At 36.0% G+C, this 13,737-nt stretch overlaps 1 protein-coding gene across 14 annotated transcripts in view; it reads right to left on the bottom strand.

The window, feature by feature from the left end:
- Positions 1–13,737, bottom strand: part of DLG1 (discs large MAGUK scaffold protein 1) — a 287,739-nt gene that overhangs the window by 153,068 nt on the left and 120,934 nt on the right. The window lies entirely within an intron of this gene.

Genomic DNA, 13,737 nt, shown 5'->3' on the forward strand with positions numbered 1-13,737 from the left:
TTTCACGATGTACGTAAATATCAAATCATTTAGTATACCCGAAACTAACATAATGCTGTACAACAACTATATTTCAATAATTTTAGAAAACTGCTGCTGAATCAACTGGATATACATATGGAAAATGAAATGAACCCTCTTCACTCCCTTACACCATACTTAAAATTAATTCCAGATGGCTTACTGACATAATTAAGAGATGTACAAAAATTAGGTTTCTAGAAGATAGTATTGATAGAATACCATCAGGATCTTGGTGTAGGCAAAGACTTCCTGAATAGGAAAGTACAGGTTGTTGAAGTCGAGCAGGGTGAGGAGAGCCTCTGTGCACAGGGAGTGGAAGGGTGGCAGCAGTCTGGAGCAGGGTGTTGCGGAGTCTGAGCAGGATGAGGAGGGTATCCCACGTGGGCAAGTAGTGGCAGCAGCCTGATGTGCTTTGCTGGATCCCAAGTGTGATGGAGTATCTATGTGGCAGTAGTAGTAGTCTGGCACAAAGTATAGGGACCCCAGTGGAACAAGGTGGGGATATCTCTTGGATCTTGAGCTGGGTGGGAAGGATGTCTACCTAGAGCATCGACAGTGACAGGAGATTGCTTACACACAGGGGATTTTTGATCCAAGGATAAAGGAAGCAAGGTTCCTCACATCAGAGAACGGAGTCACAAATATGGAAAGGGAGAAAATTAGTCTGAAATCTACGGTTTTACACTAGATTTGGAGGCACTGGTATGACTGCATGGTTTTCAATATATATAAATACAGAAATAAATGCATGTGTTTCTATGTACATATATACCCTAGCTCTGTCTACAGAGAAGACCTGGGAGCAGTAACACCTCAATAGCATGAAAATACTTAGCATTCAGATCCTGGTTTATAAATACCCATTCTTTGATTAAAAAAAAAAAAACAAAAGAGGAATCTTTGGAGAAATGGCTGATTCCAGGGCTAGAGTCTAGCAAGTACAATATGAGCCTAGAACATTCTGCTGTTCCAGAAAATAAGGAGGTGCTCAAAGAATAACGAGGGCATGACAAAGGACACTGACAGTCAGCTTGAAGGGCTCTTATCAGTTAGATTGGGAACAATTTGAGACTCAAAATAAATAATGATAATGATGGCATAAATCCCACTGAATTAAACAGGACTCCAAGAGTCTACACTGATATAATTACATAATAATTAAATGAATAGAGAGAAGAGAGAGCATTTCCTTACAGTAGAATGCCAATTAAGAAATGTAGAAGGAATGATGGAGTTACAAAATCATCATTTGGCAACCATCATAGTAATAATTCATTCAAGAAACATCAACAAATGTTAAAACTTCCATTGCTGCTGAATGAACCCTCCATTTCATTCTAGTGGAAGAAAGTTTGAATGTGAGACACACACACACACATACACACACATATCTCCCCTACAAAGATTAATTACAGTGAAGAAATGTAGCAGACACTATCTTAAAGTTAACATCACCAGGACAAATCAAAATCATATGCTACCTGATAGGATGTAATAAGAATACATCGCTTCTGTGACATTCTTATCAAAGATGCATAACTTGAACATTAAACATAAGACAAACCCAAATTGAGTGACAAACTACAAAATAACTGGCTGTAGTCATCCAACGTATCAAAGACAAGAAAGTCTAAAGTTTATCATTTTTTTATTTAATTTTTTTAAACAGCTTTGTTAAGGTATAACTGATATACAAAAACTGCACATATTTAATGTATACAATTTGATGAGTTTGGACATACGCATACACCTGTGACACAATCTTCACAATCAAAGTAGGAGACATATCTAACACCTATAAAAGTTTCTTTATGCCTCTTTAATAGGGTCAGCTATTAGCTAATTAATAATCCATTTTAACATAAAAAAGACATAGCTGTATGCTTATATCAAATTTCAAGGCCAAGTACAAAAATTTCCTCCATTAGGCAGTTGCTCTCCAAAACCCTTTATGATAAACTATAAATTCTTTAATACTACATTTAAACCTCACTGTATTACTGGCTCAGAGCCTATTCTAAATCTATTTCCTTTCGATACGATAATCTAGAGGATCTGAATACCATTTTTAAAAAATCCTAAAAAAATGTACACCATCTGAATTCACCCCACTCTCTACAGGGCACTGAGCAAGTACTTTGAAAAAGAACATATGCCCCTGCTTCTTCCTTAAGAAAGGCAAATACTGATGAGAAAGTCTTCAAAACCAAATGGGTACCAACACACACAATTCCCTAGCCACAGCCAATAACCAGTTCAGGTAACAGAATTACAGAACAACAAGTCATTTAGTTCATATGAAACAAAAATACCACGCTAAACAAATAATATCTAATCAAATGAAGGTTGAGTGATGAGGAACAGCATAGATGTTAGATATGATAATACATATGAAGAGACAAGAGGCTATTTTCAGTGCAGGATTGAGAGCATGGTAAAATTCTGGGGAGTTGTATAACAAGATTCTAAATTGGAAAATGGCAAACTTAAGATTCTAATATAAATAATGAGGCAGCAATATACAGTAACCATTATATATGGGTTATTACAGAAAAGAAGGAATTCACCATAAGCATTTTAAACTTGAAAAATCTTACATACATATTTTATTAGACAATATGACTTTTATGCCATCATCCTTCTTCTGCTCCATTTGTATATATCACTCAACAAGATCAGCTTCAACGAGTTTGTTTTTTTTTTTTTTTTTAATCTTGACCATGTGACTAACAACGGTCTCAGTTGTTTCTATCCATAGCAACACCATGGAATCATTAGCCTCGGAGGCTGCCTTCAGAGACTTGTTTCCATGACAACAGAGGCTATAATATTAACACTGTCTCAAAGAACACTGCAGAAAATTGTAAATTCCCGGAAAGTAACTGGATTGTACATATTTTTAAAGTACTTTTTTAATGCCAGTATCGAATTGACAGCTTTCTGAAAAATGTTTTAACTAATTTTTAGAGATTCTTGTTATTTATTCACAGCTTTACATTTTAAATTTAAGATCTTAAAATTATGAAAGCAGCTTTTAAAAAAATTTTGATAAAAAGTGGTCTGAAACCTCATTAGGTATAGCCACATGCTTAATGTGTACTGCACATCTACATTTATGACTATGTACCTCCCTCTTTCACTTCCATTAATTCAACAATAAATGAAAAACAATATATAAATTGAGTGCCCCTACCTTTAATAAATCTCTTTTTGCTTAAAATAGTTAAAGTGGTTTTTTTCATATGTGCATCTGAATCCTGACTGATACAGGAAGAGACAGAAGGAACAATTAGGAGGCTGCTATGATAATCCAGCTGAGAGGTGATCAGTGGCTTTAACCGAACGACGGTGATGGTGAAAATGGACATGAGTAGTCAAATAAAGATAGATTTTGAATGTAGAATTGGTGTATCTAGTGACTGATGGGAAGTTGGGAGTAAGGACTATTAAGAATAACACCAACAATGGCCACTAAAAAGTATCTTTTACATCATAGTTAGACCCAACCACAATAGATTTACAAGGCTTTCTGAACATATTTTTAAACTCTTTCTCAATTATTTTCTTTTTAATTTTTGGCTGCACACCATGGCATGTGGGACCTTAGTTCCCCAACCAGGGATCAAACCCGCGCCCCCTACATTGGAAGGCGGAGCCTTAACCACTGGACCGCCGGGCAAGTCCCTCTCACTTATTTTCTTGCTTATTAAAATGGTCATCATAGCATAAGATCAAACTCTGAAGAAAGATAACTAATACCATACTACCAGGTAATTAATAATTGTTTACATCTTACATTAACATGTCACATGAATAGGGTAAACTGAGCTTAGAATACACACAAAGATTCAATAAGGTCAAAATAAATTTATACCACATTTATGGAAGATGAAATATATGAAATAGCAACTCTTTTGTTATCAATATCTTAGATAACAAGGAAAAAAAAATTACCCCTATGCCACTGTTGGTCAATAAGGATTTTATTTTGTTTTTGTATGGCACAGTTTAATATTCTTAATCCAAGTTCCTTTGCTTAAATATCTACTATGTGGTAATGAGACATGTTTCTCTGAATAAATGTCAAAGAAGCTATCTAAGAGGGAAAGAGAAACCAGGGGAAAAAACTGCAAGCCTTCTGCATGTTTATAGAAGGATAAAATACAGCACAGTAGATTTATCAAAACTGTTTGGGAATCACTGTATTTAACAGGGGTCCAGTATCTTCAGAATAAAGGTGTTTTTCATTGCTCAGATATGGTTCTCATTTGATTCAAATGCTCTTTTTGCCACAGTTACTCCAAATAAGTACCTTCAAAATAAACTCCGTAACAAGTTATTTGAACCAGCTGTATATGATACCTGTGTCATAATTATCTCAGAAGCAAATAGCAACGATACCAGATACATTTTTTAACAAATACTAAGAGATTAAATATAAATTTTTGATTTTAAAATAACAAAGGGGGGATAGGGAAATAGATCTAGTGATTAACAATCCTAGTATAGAAGCATGGGTACAAATTTGTTAGTTCATACAGACAGAACATCTAGTTTACGGATCTATTTCTGCTTCCAAGATTCATGATAGTTAAGGTATGTCATCCCTTCATTACAAAAAGATGGTGTTTTATCAGCATTCAGCTGATCACTTTGTATTGGTAGAAGGATGAGCCAACAATCACTAAAAATTTCAAGTAAACAGAGATCCAAAACTTGGATTCAAAGATGTGGTTACATAATTAACAAATAGGTATGAAACTACCAACTGCAATATGCTGCCTGCCCCCCACCCCCCAATTTTATCAGACTATGGCTACAGAAACATACACAACCGTGGACTCCATAATGACTAACCTAAAACGGGCCCTTAAATCTTCCTAGTAATCATATATTTACCCTATTCTATTCATTTTTGTACAAGTCCCTAGTGATTCAGGCCGCTGTTACTTTTCTGAAGTCATCTTCTACTATTCTCCTCCCACTCAGCGTTTCAGCCATATTGACCTCTCTACTGTTCTCCAAACACTCTAAATATGCTCTGGCCTCAGAGTCATTTATTCACTCTTCCTCTGCACAGAATGCTCTTGCCCCAGATATCCATATGGCTCAACTCCATAACTTCTTTTATGCGTTTGCTCAAATATCGCCCTCCAGCTGAAGACACTCTTATTCTACTAACCCCACCCCACCCCCACCACACACGCACAAACATACACATTTCCTGTTGCCTTCTCTTTTTACCTTTCCTCCAGCATACTACATATTTTAATTACGTTTGTCATCTGTCTTCCCCCCCTTTAATATAAGCTCTAGAAGAGTGGGGATTCTTGTTTTATTTACTCCTGTATGCCCAGTGCCTAGAATAGTATCTAGCACACAGTATTTAATACACATTTGTTGGACGAATGAAACCATGTGATTGCCAAAAGAGATTGAGTTCATCAGCACTCTAAAATGATAAAGTGACTCGGAATGGATTGTGTACATCCTCCCTCCCCATGCCATACACATAGCAGATACTGCTAAAAGATTCTGTGTGGTTGGGAGGTCACTACCAATCAGAAAGTTTTCAAGATGTTCTACCATTTGATGACCTTAGAAGTTTCAAAATACAAAAATGTCAGAAAATTGCCAGTTTCATGTTCTCTATCTAGCAACAGCTAATTGCCTAATAATATCCCAACTGAAAATAAACATGTCTTGGTGAAGAACACTTGACCAAAAGATTTTTACCTCTTTCCTTTTTAAGCTGCATTAGAAAGTAAATATCACTGACAGCTCATATTTTAAACCTGTGGTGCCCTTACTGCAAACTTCTGGGTTCTACTAACCTTAACTTGGTCCCTAGGTCCCACCTCAGAGGTTAGCTGCTTCTCTGTTTTACCTTGGTGTTCCATGTTTCCTTCTCAGTTTCCTTTTTAACACCGACCCCCCCCCCGGCCATATTACATTTTCCCTGTTAAAATAATTACTGTGGTTTCTCTTTTCCTGGCTGGACCCAGTCAAGGTTACCAATCTTTTTGTTAAACCATAATTCTTCATCATTCTGTAATGAGGTTGCTTCTCCATATCTCCAGATTCCTCACTTAAAAGGACAGAATATTTTGTGGGACCAATAATGAATGGTGGTCGTGAAAGTGGTGATAAAGATGATGATGATGATGATAGGTACTTTACTGATGTCAGATATTATAATAAGGGCTTCGCATGTTTGTCCCATTAATTTTCACTAGATCTTAATCCCTGTTTTCTGCAGGTGGAAGAAAGAGACTCAGAATTTAGGTTATTTGTCCAAGGTGCTACAGCTAATAAATACAATAGAGATTTAAACCCAGGCCATCATCCTCTAAAGATAGCATTCTCAACTACTATACTACACTGTCTCTTCAAAATAGTTCAAAAAGAGCTTTATTTCGTCTTTACTGTTGCTATTGTATTTTACTGCAAAGACAATATATAATATCCCAGGAAACAGAATATTTCATCAATCCTTAGGTCAAGGGTTAGCAAACTTTTTCCATAAAGGGTCGGGTAATAAATATTTTAGACTTTAAGGGCCATGTAGTTTCGGTTGCAACTACGCAACTGTGCTGTAGCAGCTTGAAAGTAGCCAAATGCAATTCATAAATGGGCATGGCTGTGTTCCAATAAAACTTTATTTACACAAACAGGTCGCAGGCTGGATTTGGCCTACAGGCTGTAGTATGCTGACTCCGCTTTAGGTGATTTTAAAAAAGAAAAAAAGTCTGATTAGGTCATGAAGAGAACAGAATATAACTTCGAGACACCTATATTAGTTTTTACTAACTATAGTTGGTTTAATTCTCTTGTAGTGCTTAACCTATGATAATAAAAACAAGCAACTGCTCCCCCAAAAAAGGGAATGAGAGAATTAAAAAAACAATACATATGAAAATTTCAAGTTTCATCTAGAGTTCTTTAAAATATTTTTACAAAAAAGGCCTATATAATAAAGCTGTGTTCTTATAACTGAAAGAATTTAGGATCTATACTGTATGCAGCCTTTCAGTTTGGAAAAAATGATTAGAATGATACGATTTTTCCTCTATTTCCCCTCTCCAAAATCCTGCTATGGCATTTAGTACAGCTGAAACAATTAATTCCTAAGGTTGATATTCATCTTTGTTTTTCTTTTTCTTTTTTTAAAAATTAATTAATTTATTTATTTCTGGCTGCATTGGGTCTTCATTGCTGCACATGGGCTTTCTCTGGTTGCAGCGAGTGGGAGCTACTCTTCGTTGCGGTGCGCGGGCTTCTCATTGCGGTGGCTTCTCTTGTTGTGAAGCACAGGCTCTAGGCGCACGGGCTTCAGTAGTTGTGGCACGCAGGCTCAGTAGTTGTGGCTCGCGGGCTCTAGAGTGCAGGCTCAGTAGTTGTGGCACACGGGCTTAGTTGCTCTGTGGTATGTGGAATCTTCCCGGACCAGGGCTCGAACCCATGTCCCCTGCACTGGCAGGCGGATTCTTAACCACTGCACCACCAGGGAAATCCCATTCTTTATCTTTCAAAATACTTACAAACTGATTATTTTTCAAATTTATAACACTTTGATATATTAGATGGTTCTACCAAGATTCGTCAGAGTTAAATACAGAAAAATGACGCTGGGATATGTTTTGATTCAAATTGCAGATTATAATCTCCAGTTACTTTCCTCAGGACCAACAAAAATTCTGTAAGGCAATCAACTGGTCCCATTTTGTCATAATAATAATTTCTTCACACTCCACAGCTGGCTGAGTCAATAGTCACAGTTCAGATTTCAAAAATGCTGAAAATACTGTTCAGAAACAGGACTAAATTGGGGTTTACTAATGGATAAAGAATGAACAGGCAGGGTTCCTGTTAAGAGGTGAGGGGGAAAACATCTTTTAAATAAATTTATCTAGGGGCAGAAGTTGTATTTAGGATTCTCCTAAAATTCCACTGCTTCCAGATGTGACACCAGTTGGTTTATACTTGCACAAAATAGGTCCAGTCTTTGTTGATTGATTTGCATATGCCTGTAAAATTGTCACATCAGTTGGTTTATTTAAAGTTTGTAAAATAAGGTGATAATTGTAGGCTACTGTTCTCCACATGGTCTGAACAACTATTTTTACCTTTATCAAAATTCTAAATTTTGATTATAAAAATGGAGGATTGAAAATGTTATCTAAATAACAGTGCCAGGAAGTACAAAGAATAACGCAGTGAGAGCTCTTTAAAGAAAATGATACTAAGTCAAATTTTGACAATAAGAATTTAAGTTCCTCATTTGTTAAGAAGATATATGCTTCAGTTTTTTTCACAGAGGGCTTTGAATTGCTTTAGAAATATACATGATTTTATAAAATCCTGTAATGGAAACTTGCTAATTTTAAAGCCATAGTTCTATATAAAAATGGCTTGGGAAATTTACAGTGGCCAAACCATATTTAGAAGTTCCAAATTTCCCTGTAGCCATCATCAGATTAAATGAAAACAGACACATATATTAACATTTGTTTATTCATTCAACAAACAGTCAACATGTGCGTTCACTATGCTAGGCTCTGGGGATATAAGAGAAGAAAACATACATCTGTACTACCAGCTCTTGTGAAGCTTATGGTTTAGCAGCTGATATTAAACAAATCATTACCCAACTGATTACTGAAATGCAGCTGTGATAAGAGGTATGGAGTACAATTCTCAGGAAAACAAACACTGCTTGAAATAAGCAGAGGGCAAAAATGTTGTGCGGGCTGAATATCCTATTCTGACCCCAAAGCATATGGGCCAGTCATATGCTTTTTCAGCACTGTTATTAACACATTATTTTTACAGTTAACTCTAAAACTATATATATATATATATATATATATATATATATATATATATATATATATATATATATAATCATATATACACATATATAATATACATATTAAAATACATAAATTGCAGCTTGTGAAATTTCTTTTTACCTATTTGTCCTTGACAAAAGGACAATCTAACAATCATGACGCCCTATAGAAACTACAAAGATGAATGCAACACACTTCCTAGTTATAAAGAGCTTATATAACAAATTTCACTTACTTAGTTCTTCAAACTATAGCCAATCTAATCCACCTTAAGATACCAATGTTGCTCTTTTAACAGATTTTATTTTTTAGAGCAGAAAGTACAGAGTTTCCATATAACTTCTGCCCACACACATGCACTGCCTCCCACTATCAACACTCCCCACCTGAGCTATACATTGTACAGCTGATGAACCTACACTGACACACATTATCCAAAGTTCATAGTTAACACTAGGGTTCATTCTTGGTGTTGTAAATTCTATGGGTTTGAACAAATTTATATATAATGTCATGTATCCACCATTATAGTACCACACCTAATAGTTTCACTGGCCTAAAAATCCTCTGTGCTCTATCTATTCATCTCTCCCTCTTTCCTAACCCTTGGCAACCACTAATCTTTTTACTGTCTCCATAGTTTTGCCTTTTCCAGAATGTCATATAGTTGGAAGCATACAGTATGTAGCCTTTTCAGATTGGTGTCTTTCACTTAGAAATATGCATTTAAAGTTCCTCCACATCTTTCCATTTCTTTTTAATGCTTAATAACATTTCATTATCTGGCTGTACCACAGTTTATTTATCCATTTACCTACTGAAGGTCAACTTGGTTGCATCCAAGTTTTGGCAATCATGAATAAAGCTGCTATAAACATCTGTGTGCAGGTTTTCATGTAGACATAAATGTTCAACTCATTTGGGTAAAAACTAAGGAATGCAACTGACGGATTGTATGGTCAATCTGGTATTTTTTAAAAGCGAATATAACCATTGTAAACTTTTTGTTTAACCTTCATCTTTATGCTTTTCTAAAGTGTCCAACTATACAAATGACTGGGTCTCAAACACCATTTAAACATATTTTTCAGTAGATATTCTTTGGGTGAAAAGGGAAACAATTAATTTCCAAATCTGAGTAATGTTATTAATTTTATAAAATTACTGGCCTTTTGAGTAGGAAATTAAACTTTGCCAAGAGACAGTATCTCACAACCAGTATAACAGAATTTTTATCCTAACTTTGATTGCTTGGTTAATCAATACTCAAAGAGACTATTTCTACCCATTCTCCTGGAAACTATTCTACTATCAGACTTGGCATTTCCAAAGTCGTTTAAGAGGATTATCTACTTACTCTCTCTATATCCTAGTTTAATACAAAGGCATTATACTACTGAATATAAGCAATTTCATTCTTTAGAGATGAAGAAAAAATATATATGTGTATTTGATCTATATATCTATCTATATATATATTTGATCTATCACTTCAAAACACAACTATTATTAGGCATGAGGCCAAATGTTTGAAACATACATAGATAAGAAGATTAGGCCAATCCGTGTTGGTCCAACATGGAAATGCCTTGGTGTGAATATTTAGACTTGCTGCCTGGTAGGAACTGTCAGAAGATAAATGGTTATAGATGATGACACCACATGCCTCTGTTTGCCTGGGAAGTTCCCTCTTTCCATAAAAGTACTCCAAGTTTGGTCGATGAATTACATACTCATCCTAGTTATAAGGAAACCGAATGGTTTTTCTCCTCTTCTCTCCCTGTCTCACCTCCTCAAGGGTATTTCTTTCCATAAGGGTAAATAAGAAGAGAATCATCAGCTAGAGGATCAGTATAACACTAGCTAAAGTGTGATATATGTTTCACAGAAGGTCTAAGAGGGAATTCAGACAGATTAAAAATATATAATAATAAAGAATCAGGTAGTATTAAGTGCTATGAAGAAAAATATTTAAAAAGGTAAGAAGTCAGTGACGTTTGGAGTGAAGAAGTGCCTGCTACCTTAGACAAGAATCTAGGAAGACCCCCTGAGAAGGTAACAGATGAGCAGAAATCTGAAGGAAGTGAGGAAATGAACTATGAGAATATCTGAGGAAAGAATGTTCCAGGCAAAGGAAACAGCAAGATTAAGGTTCTGAGATGGCCACATGCTTGATATATTTGAGGAACAGGAACAAGGCCAATACAGCTGGAACAAAGTAATTGAGGGAGCAGTAGGAAATGGGATTAGAGATACTGCCAGGGGCTAGATAATAAAGGGCCTTTTGGACTATGGTAAAGAAGGATTTAGGATTTTATTATATATCGAATTGGAAGCCACGGGAGAGTAAAAACAAGGTACTGACAAGAACTGACATTCTGTAAGGATGACTCTGGCTGCTGGGTGAAGAACAGACTGGTGAGAGTAAAGAATGGAGCTAGGAAGACCAGATAGATATCTACTGCTATAGTTCAGGCAACAAAATAATTTGAAGTAGTAGTTGTAGAAGTGGTGAAAAGTGGTTAGATCATAATATATTGTAAACACAGAGCCCTCAGAATTTGCTATTAAATTGCATGTGGAGCAAAGGAAAAAGGAACAGAAGATTATTCCAAGGGTTTTTATATTCAGCATCTCAGTGACTGGTACACTGAATGAAGATGGGGGAGAACAATAAAATTAGAAACTCTGTTTTTGACATGTTAACTTTCAGATACTTAATCCAAGTGGAGATACTGAGTAGGAAAGACAGATACACAAGTCTAGTGTACGGGGAATAGCTCTGGACTGAAGATATGAGTACTGATGTATTTAAAGGCACCTGGATGAGATCACCTGAAATATGAGTATAAAAAGAGAGGAGTTCAAGGACTGATGCCCTGAGTTACTCTAACTATTAGTGGTAAGAAGAGGAGGAGGATACTGCAAAGGAAACTGAGGTAGGGAGAGTACCAGGAGAATGGTGTTCAAGAGTCAAAGGAGAAAAGAATTTAAAGGAGAGAGCAGTTAGTTGTGTAAAAAGCTGTTGTGGGGTTGAGTAAAATAAAGATTGAGAACTGACCATTGGATCTGACAGTCTATACTGCTAGAGGGGTTCTGGCTGGTTGTTTTAATGAAAGGTATTTTAGTGGGTATGTACGCTGATGGGAATAATCCATTATGGAGGGAAAGACAGACAATGCAATGAAGAGAAGAGAGAATTTCACAAGTCCCTGAACAGTCAAAAATGAAGATCTAGTACAGAAGTGAAGGGTGAGATTTAAGAACACAAATGGATCATTTATTTTAACAGGATGGAATACAGAATAAGACCATCAATTGAGAATGAGGGCCAGGAAACAGGTATTGGAAGTTTAATGGGCAGCTTTGGAGCTGATGTGGAGGAGGCAGAGTTGCAATTAACCAAGGTTAGATCTTACCAATGAAGTGACAGAGGAGCAAGAGTTAAGATTATGAAAGGCAGTGTTTATAGTCATGGACCAAGGAATGTGAGCAAGGCAAGGAGGGAAGTGAGAGCATGAAAGAAGTGATAGATAATAAAAAGTTGGGCTGGAGGTCTTTAAAGGGTAAAAAAAAAAAATTGTTAAAAAAAAAAAATTGTTGTAGGGGAGGTGAGCTGAAAAGAAAGGAAGTGCTAGTCAGGTTTGAAATGCTTGCAGTTGAGATTTTGTAAGTGGTTCAGTCAATGGTAATGAGGTCTTGAATATAACCATTTCAGCAGGTCACTCAAGTGAAAGAAAAAATAAAGACTCCTAGAGGCAAGGATATCAAAGAACTGAGAAGTCAAGATTTTGGAAGGATCACACCAGGATACTGAAAATCACTGAGAATGATTACATGAATAGTGGACAGAGAAAAGACAGTTCAAATCATCAATGAGTAGGAGTGATTGTGAAAGATGCAGATGACTAAACAAGGAGGGGAAGTAGAAAATACTGTCTGTCTGATGATACATACATTTTTTAAAGGGAGGAGGTACAATCATCCATAAATACCAATGATAAGCAAGGAAGACATCAACTCCACTTGTTGGTCCCAAGGTACATGGGACGTGACAGATAAAAATTCCACTTTTTGTGAGGGCTATAGAAAAAACAGTACTCTCGGGGGAACACCAGGTTTCTATAAGAGAAAAAAAGGTGAGATGAACCATCACAGAAGAGTTTGAGGAAAAACGAAATTTTGCTGATCACGAACTGGGAGTTCCAAAGGGCAGAGTGAAAGAAATTGGGAGGTCACAGATAAATGGGAGTTTAAAACATATTGGAGATATACCAGAGTCAAACAGAGATAAGGAAATTAAGTGAAGGTGATCTGGAAGGCTTCGACTTTTTTTAGTGATTAAGATGTCCTGATGGTATGCTTGGTAAAAGGTGGATAATCAGTTAAATTTAGTTGTCTACTTGTGACTGGTTTAGCATTTGCAGAAGGGAGTGTTGGGCGGGAAGGCAAGGTCAGGAAATTGGTGTCTCACCAAGAATTTGAAGTGCTCTTTGGGGTCCCTCCTTTATATCCTGCAATTGAAGGTGTTGAGATATGTGGTTCTTTAAAAACTGTACAGCTTGCACTCACAGGAACTTATTCAGTCAACATTATTTACTGAATGTCTGAATGAACTGCACTATCCTAGATACTGTAATTCCTAATTATCTAATTTGAATTTGTCGAAGACTATTAAAATTAAGCAATATAAAAATAAAATAATAATAATAATAGCTTCCAGGCACTGTTCTAAGTGTTACATGCATTTAATCATTTAATACAATTAACTCAATGAAGTTGATGCTATTATCTTCATTTTGGGGACAATATAACCAATGCATAGCTCTAAAAATTAAATCCTTTCTACTCCAGAATGTAC

This window comes from Balaenoptera borealis, assembly GCF_965194805.1.
Source record: "Balaenoptera borealis genome assembly, chromosome: 5".
Taxonomy (NCBI): Eukaryota; Metazoa; Chordata; class Mammalia; order Artiodactyla; family Balaenopteridae; genus Balaenoptera; species Balaenoptera borealis.